This window comes from Lissotriton vulgaris, chromosome 9 (genome assembly GCF_964263255.1).
Source record: "Lissotriton vulgaris chromosome 9, aLisVul1.2, whole genome shotgun sequence".
Lineage (NCBI taxonomy): Eukaryota > Metazoa > Chordata > Amphibia > Caudata > Salamandridae > Lissotriton > Lissotriton vulgaris.
This window is the reverse complement of record NC_141697.1, coordinates 377,891,966-377,899,321: the sequence shown is the minus strand read 5'-3', so window position 1 is coordinate 377,899,321 and position 7,356 is coordinate 377,891,966.

Sequence of the window (7,356 nt, the reverse complement as noted above, 5' to 3'; positions counted from 1 at the left end):
CTCATCAATGTTGGCCTCATTTGTGGGGTTTCCAAGTACTGTGACGCAAGAGTCCAATTCTACCCAACAAAATGTGCCTCTTGAACTTCCTCCCTTGGCTAGCAGACTGTCATTAACTCCAACCCTACAACTGTTATTAATAGAAAAGGAACCCTTCCCCTTATCTAATGACCTGGCAGAGCTGAATGTTTCGCTAACATCAAACCCGGAACTAACAGAGGGGGAAGTTGGGGAGGGTGAAGCTAGGGAAATCCCTCTTGCAAGAACAAGAGGGCAAAAGGCGAAAACCAAACAGAATTATATCAGCAAAAACCAGCCTAAAAATAACGAGCGAGGGAAAGCTGGTCGCCCTTACCGGAAATTAACATCTAATCTGCATGCACAAAATGGGGAAAAAAGTGAGGGTCAAGTAATAACTTCCACTGCTCATTCTAGCTGTGGGAAGCCTGAAATGGGGGAAGTAAGCTTTTGGGAAAGGCTTGAGACCCTGCTAACTACAGTATTGGGGCCAATTAGTATAAAGATCTCAAGCATTGAAATTAGGATGGGTGAAATTGAGGATGGCATAAAAAAACTTACGAAAATAAAGCCCCCTAAAGAACAAGAGTTGTATACCAAAAATTTAGGACGGTCCTAAAAGGCAGGCTAGATAAAACTGAGGAGAATTTAAGAATAAGCTTAAAGCACCTGGAGAACAAGATGGAGCATATAAGGGTACCTCTTGAGAAAAATGGCGGAGGAGGCATCGCTAGAGGGAAAGATGGCTCCTCCATAAAAAATATAGGGTTAACCAACTTTACTGGAAGTAGAACCATGCCAACAGATTTAGGTGCCCAAAGTGGGACCAATAACACGGCCCGAGAGGAGGGCCTAAACCACGATGGGGCAAGGCAGCATGAAAAAGAAAAGGAGCAACAAGATCAGCACATCACACAGGCACGCAGTAGTGTAGCCCCATCACTAGCTACAGCCCCTAAAATTAGTCATTTGAATAAACAAGTTGTATACAGTCCCAAGGGAACGGATCTACTCCCGAGTGAGGGCGTACTATCACTTCCCCCGGCCTCCTGCCCCTACGTGATCGTACTGACTGGGGTACCGGTTCGGAGGAGAGACCAAAAAGAATCTTGGGTCAATCTTCGGAATAAAACAGTATATTGGTTGGTAAAATTCAAACGGTTTTACCCAGCTAATGCAGACAATATACTAATGATTCACAGAGTGGGATGGGTAGGGGATGGCCCAAAACATTTTAGAGGCGACTGCGTGGTAATTAATTTTAGGAGACCACAGCTAGTCAGGGGAATACTGGGTTGCCATGAGATGAACCTGCATTGTAATACGGATATAGATACATTCCCATTGGGTTACTTTTACAACCCGTCTAAGGGAGGTCTCGGTGGTGACCTGATTTTACCAGTGGCGCTATCAAATAGGTTTGCAGAATTATCTGCGTTGGATGACCTGGATTGACTGGGTGGCTGTAGTAAACAAAACGGGCCGATAACTAACTCCCCCATAAAAACAAAGAACAAAGAAGTGACAGGGGTACTATTGGGGGTAGTGGAGACAGGTAATATAGGCGAAAGCGAGGGCCTAGAACAAGGATCGGCAGGCGCAAATATAAGTCTGAATAATGACCACGATTCTGAGGTATTAAATGAGAATATACCAAATCTAATGGAAACAAGTACAGCTAAGGGCGAAACCCATAACCCTAAAATAAAAATGATCTTGTGGAACATAGCAGGCCTTGCAAAGAACCTAGTAGATGGGTCATGGTACGAATATATAGACCAGGGCGATATAGTGCTACTTCAGGAGACCTGGTCTTTAGAAACTCTACATAGATTAGGCTATAAAACATACAGTACAAACGCCAGCCACTACGGTAGGGGTAGGCCATTTGGCGGTCTGGTTATCTGGATAAGTATTACAATTTGATTCCCTAGATATAATGGGAGTGAAAGTTACGACCTTAGGAAAAAGGGGAAATTTACCTACTTAATATATATAATAGACCAAATAGTAGTGGCAAGGAATCTCCAGTCATAGGGCACTTGGATGCACTCCTTGACACTATTGAACCTGGGTCAAGTATAATTTGTGGCGGGATTTCAACTGCAAATATGAACCTATGGTAGGAATTGATGACCTGTTTGAAGGTCATGATATGGCATATGGAATCCCCACCCTAGACTCCCCTAGAGAAGTAAAATGTACGGTAGCAGCAGCCCAAATCATGAAAGTAACTTTGGGACACGAATTACGAGCATGTAATGGGTGCCTCCCGTCTGACAGACCTAGTGGTGTTACATTCTGCAGAGGCAACACATACAGTCAGATTGATTATATTATAACCTCCATGAATCTGTGGCATAATACTATTGATCTAATAATTTGCAAGAGAGTAGAGAGTGACCACTATCCTTTAGAACATACGCTTGAACCCCACCCTTTCAAATCTACGGGCGTATTGGTGGAGGAGATTACGCACCCAACGGGTGAATTATGTATAAGTAATAATAGGCGTGCATTGAAATGGCCTTACATATTGTCCAAAGATGCCACAATGATAAAAATATACAATACCTTTTCCGAAATAATTATCCCATTTGGTGAACTAAGGAAAGGGGATGACGATGCGCAAAAAATGCACCATTCTCTAGTAAAAGCCCTACATCCATTGCTGACAACCTTATATAAAAAGGATGATGGATGTAGTAAAAACCCAAATAAGATGGCCAATCCATGGTTCAACAAAGAATGCAGAGGAGCAAAGTTGGAGCTAATACAGGCAATTAAAACAAAGAGCCCTTCAGAAATTAGCTTAAGTAGTCTCAAATATAAAAAACTACTAGTAGAGTAAAAAAAAACCTGGGATAACAACTTATGGTCGGACTTAATTATTGCCGCAAAATCGAAGGACCAGGTAGCATTTGGGAGCTTATTTGCGAAGGGAAAGAGGGCAGGGAAAAGTACAAAGGACAGCTTTCTTGATGAGAAAACGTGGGTTGAGCACTTTTCAAATCTCTACCAAGATATTAGTAACGATGGATCAGCTATGAGGGATGCCCCAGACCAAGAAATAGGCGTTGAGATAGAATTGGTCTTTAGCCTTGATGAGACAGAAAAAGCAATAGCAGCCATTAAACCGGGGAAGGCTTCGGGCCCGGATAAGATCCCTGGTGACTTGATAAAACATGATATGGAAGTTTGGAGCTCCTACGTTAACTTTTTATGTAATTCTATAGCTGCAGGAACTCCGATTCCGGACACATGGAAAGAGGCAGAGATTGTGACCATTTTTAAAAAAGGAGATCGTTACAACCCGGCCAATTATCGCCCTATCAGCCTTATTGATATTTTACAAAAGGTATATGCTCGCCATATTTTAAATAGACTTTTAGATTGGGTGGATGAGGAGGATATTTTAACTAAGTTTCAAGCGGGGTTTAGACCAAAAACTAGCACCATTGACCAGGTTTTTAGGTTCTTGTGTATTTATTGGAAATATGTAGTATTTAGGGATGGCAGCCTGTATATAGCCTCCATAGATTTACGCGCAGCATTTGATCTAGTTCCCCAATTCCAGTTATGGGTTGCTCTGAAGGATATCGGGGTACCAACAGAGCTTTTAAAGCAACCAATTAGCGCCTTGAGACCCTACGGGTATGTAGCGCGCTCTATAAATGTCACTGATTGATTGATTGAATTAGGCTACACACTGAGAACTATGCATTGGTAAAATGGGGTCCAAAGGGAGAATTAAGAAAACCAATCCTGGTGAGAAGAGGGATTAAGCAGGGGTGCTTATTGGCCCCAACCCTCTTCTCACTTTATGTAAACGATAGCCCCAAATTCCTTTTAAATTGCCAGCATGATTCACCACATCTCGGGGATGAAGCGGTACCGGCTTTATTATTTGCCGACGATACGATTTTAATTCCTCAAACGCCCAAGGGTTTACAATGCTTGGTGAATGCCTTTAATAGCCACTGCATACAAAAAGGTCTAGAAATAAATTAATTAAAGATGAAATATATGGCGCTGAACCAGCATAATTCTTTTAGAAAAAATCTTGTCCTAAATAACCAGCCACTAGAACATGTTGAAAGTTTTAATTACTTGGGAATCACCCTGGAAAGCAAAATGGCCTGGAAAGGCCAATTAGAAAAAAGTAGGATAAAGTTGCTACAAAGTTCGATCCCCATTCTAAAAAAACAAAAAAGCCAGCACCTCAAAGGCGGTGTTCCCGGCACTGGAAGTATATAAATTTAAGGACCAATCAGCAGCCCTTTACGGGGCCGAGATCTGGGGATCCCACTGCACCAAAAATTTTGAGCGGGAAGAAAACAAATATTTTAGACAGCTTCTAAAACTCCCTAACAGGACACCCTTGCTTCCTGTAATTATGGATCTAGACATTAAGCGCACAGAACATTGCGCCGTACTAAGACCGCTACTGTTTTGGATAAGGATCTGGGTTACCCCAGAACTATTCCATTACAAGGTTGGTTTGGAGGAAATTATGAAGGTGAATCGTCCTAAAGATATTCTGTGGTTGAAGCACGTAATGTCCTGGATGCAAAAATTAGGCCTATCTTCCTATTGGAGTGACCCTTTAAAACCTACGCCACTTTGCAAAAAGAATCTAAAAACTACTTATTGGAGTTTTATAGCAAACAATCTGTTGAATAGTGCTACTGTGGGCCCATTAACTCTGAGGTTTTTAGCCTTTAAAGATGTAGCCACCCGAGAACCCTTCCTTGATGAGATAGAACCTCCTTTAGCAAAATCTTTATTTGTACATTTTAGGTATGGAATTTTGCAAATAGGAGTAAACACATCTAGTTGGAATAAATAGAAGGGGGAAAAAGGTAGTGACCTTTGCCCCCTGTGTACAACGCAAGCAAGGGAAAACGATGAGCACATTCTATTCTTCTGTGCCGCATATATTACTGCAAGGAGACGTTGGATCAAACCCTTATGCAGGTCGCTAGGCACCAGGAGTTGTAGCAATGCCTTACGTATTCTAAGGACTGATTCTTCGCAAAAAGTAGTTTTTGCCGTAAGCAGATTTTTATTCAATGTATCTTTGATAAGGAAAAGAAGCGGGTTAAGGTTATAAAAGGAATTATGAATAATAATTGCTGTTCAGGGTATAACTTAGGCCAGCCAAGCACTTGCACTTTCATGGGGCTATGAATGTATGATAAAACTACCCTATGGTTTTGTATAATTACACATGATGCAAATGATTATTTTTAACTATGTAAATAGTTGGCTAGCATGTTTTTAATATAATGTAATCTTTGGGCTAGATAGGTTTTTATGGCGTAGCTTGGGCTCTGTATTTTAAATTTTTAATGTTAAATTAAGACCTGTGCCCCGTCTACTGTGTCTGTCCATATATGAAACTATGGAGTAATCCTGAAAATGCAATGTGTTTTATCTATGGTATCTTTTATGGTTATATATAACCGAACTAAAGATTAAAATGAAATGAAATGAAATAAATAATAGATATATAATAATATAACATTAAACACATATGTAAAATATATATTATATATTTAATAATAATACATTTTAATATTTACTATAATTACTTATAAATTATTTAAAAATACTATAAATTACAAATAGATCTCCACAAATAAAATAATTACATAAAAAAGTAAATTATTATTTTTAATAAATTAAAAAAATTAAATATACTTTCAATATTTTTAAAATTAATAACATAATACTTTATAAAATTCATTCTAAATAATAAATAAAACTACTATTTAAAGTCCAAAAAATCTACAATATTAAAAACATTGGATAGCGTAAAATGTAAAATTACTATTCCCACTCCAGAAAATGCAAAACTAGGGAAAACATTGTATAGCATAGAGATAAAAATTACCATTCCCACTCCAGAAAGTGAAACAGTAGAGAAAGCGCTGGATCGTGTAGGAGTAAAAATTATTATTCCCACTCCAGAGAGTGAATCAGTAGGGAAAGTGCTGGATAGCATAGGGGTAAAAATTGCTATTCCAACTCCAGAGAGTGAAACAGTAGGGAAAACGTTGGATAGCGTAGGGGTAAAAATTACTATTCAAACTCCAGAGAGTGAAACAGTAGGGAAAGCGCTGCATAGCGTAGAGTTAAAAATTACTATTCCAACTCCAGAGAGTGCAACTGTAGAGAAAGCGTTGGATAGCGGGTGGGTAAACATTACTATTTTCACTCCAGAGAGTGCAACAGTAGGGAAAGCGTTGGATAGCGTAGGGGTAAAAATTATGAATCCAACTCCAGAGAGTGCAACAGTAGGGGAAGCGTTGGATATCGTAGGGGTAAAAATTACTATTCCCACTCCAGAGAGTGCAACAGTAGGGAAAGCATTGGATAGCGTAGGGGTAAAAATTACTATTCCAACTCCAGAGAGTGAAACAGTAGGTAAAGTGCTGGATAGTGTAGGGGTAAAAATTACTATTCCCACTCCAGAGAGTGCAAAAGTAGGGAAAGCGTTGGATAGCGTAGGGGTAAAAATTACTATTCCAACTCCAGAGAGTGCAACAGTAGGGAAAGCGTTGAATAGCGTGGGGGTAAAAATTACTATTCCAACTCCAGAGAGTGCAACAGTAGGGAAGCGTTGGTTAGCGTAGGGGTAAACATTACTATTCCCACTCCAGAGAGTGAACCATTAGGGAAAGTGTTGGATAGAGTAGGGGTAAAAATTACTATTCCTACTCCAGAGAGTGAAACAGTAGGGAAAGTGCTGGATAGCGTAGGGGTAAAAATTACTATTCCCACTCCAGAGAGTGCAACAGTAGGGAAAGCGTTGGATAGCATAGGGGTACAAAATACTTTTCCAACACTAGAGAGTGCAACAGTAGTGAAAGCGTTGGATAGCATAGGGGTAAAAATTACTATTCCCACTGCAGAAAGGGGAAACATTAGGGAAAGCGTTGGATAGCGTAGGGATAAAAATTACTATTCCTACTCCAGAGAGTGAAACAGTAGGGAAAGCGCTGGATAGCGTAGGGGTAAAAATTACTATTCCCACTCCAGAGAGTGCAACAGTAGGGAAAGCGTTGGATAGCGTAGGGGTAAAAATTACTATTCCAACTTCAGAGAGTGCAACAGTAGGGAAAGCGTTGGATAGCGTAGGGGTAAAAATTACTATTCCCACTCCAGAGAGTGAAACATTAGGGAAAGCGTTGGATAGCGTAGGGGTAAAAATTACTATTCCTACTCCAGAGAGTGAAACAGTAGGGAAAGTGATGGATAGCATAGGGGTAACAATTACTATTCCCACTCCAGAGAGTGCAACAGTAGGGAAAGCGTTGGATAGCGCAGGGGTAA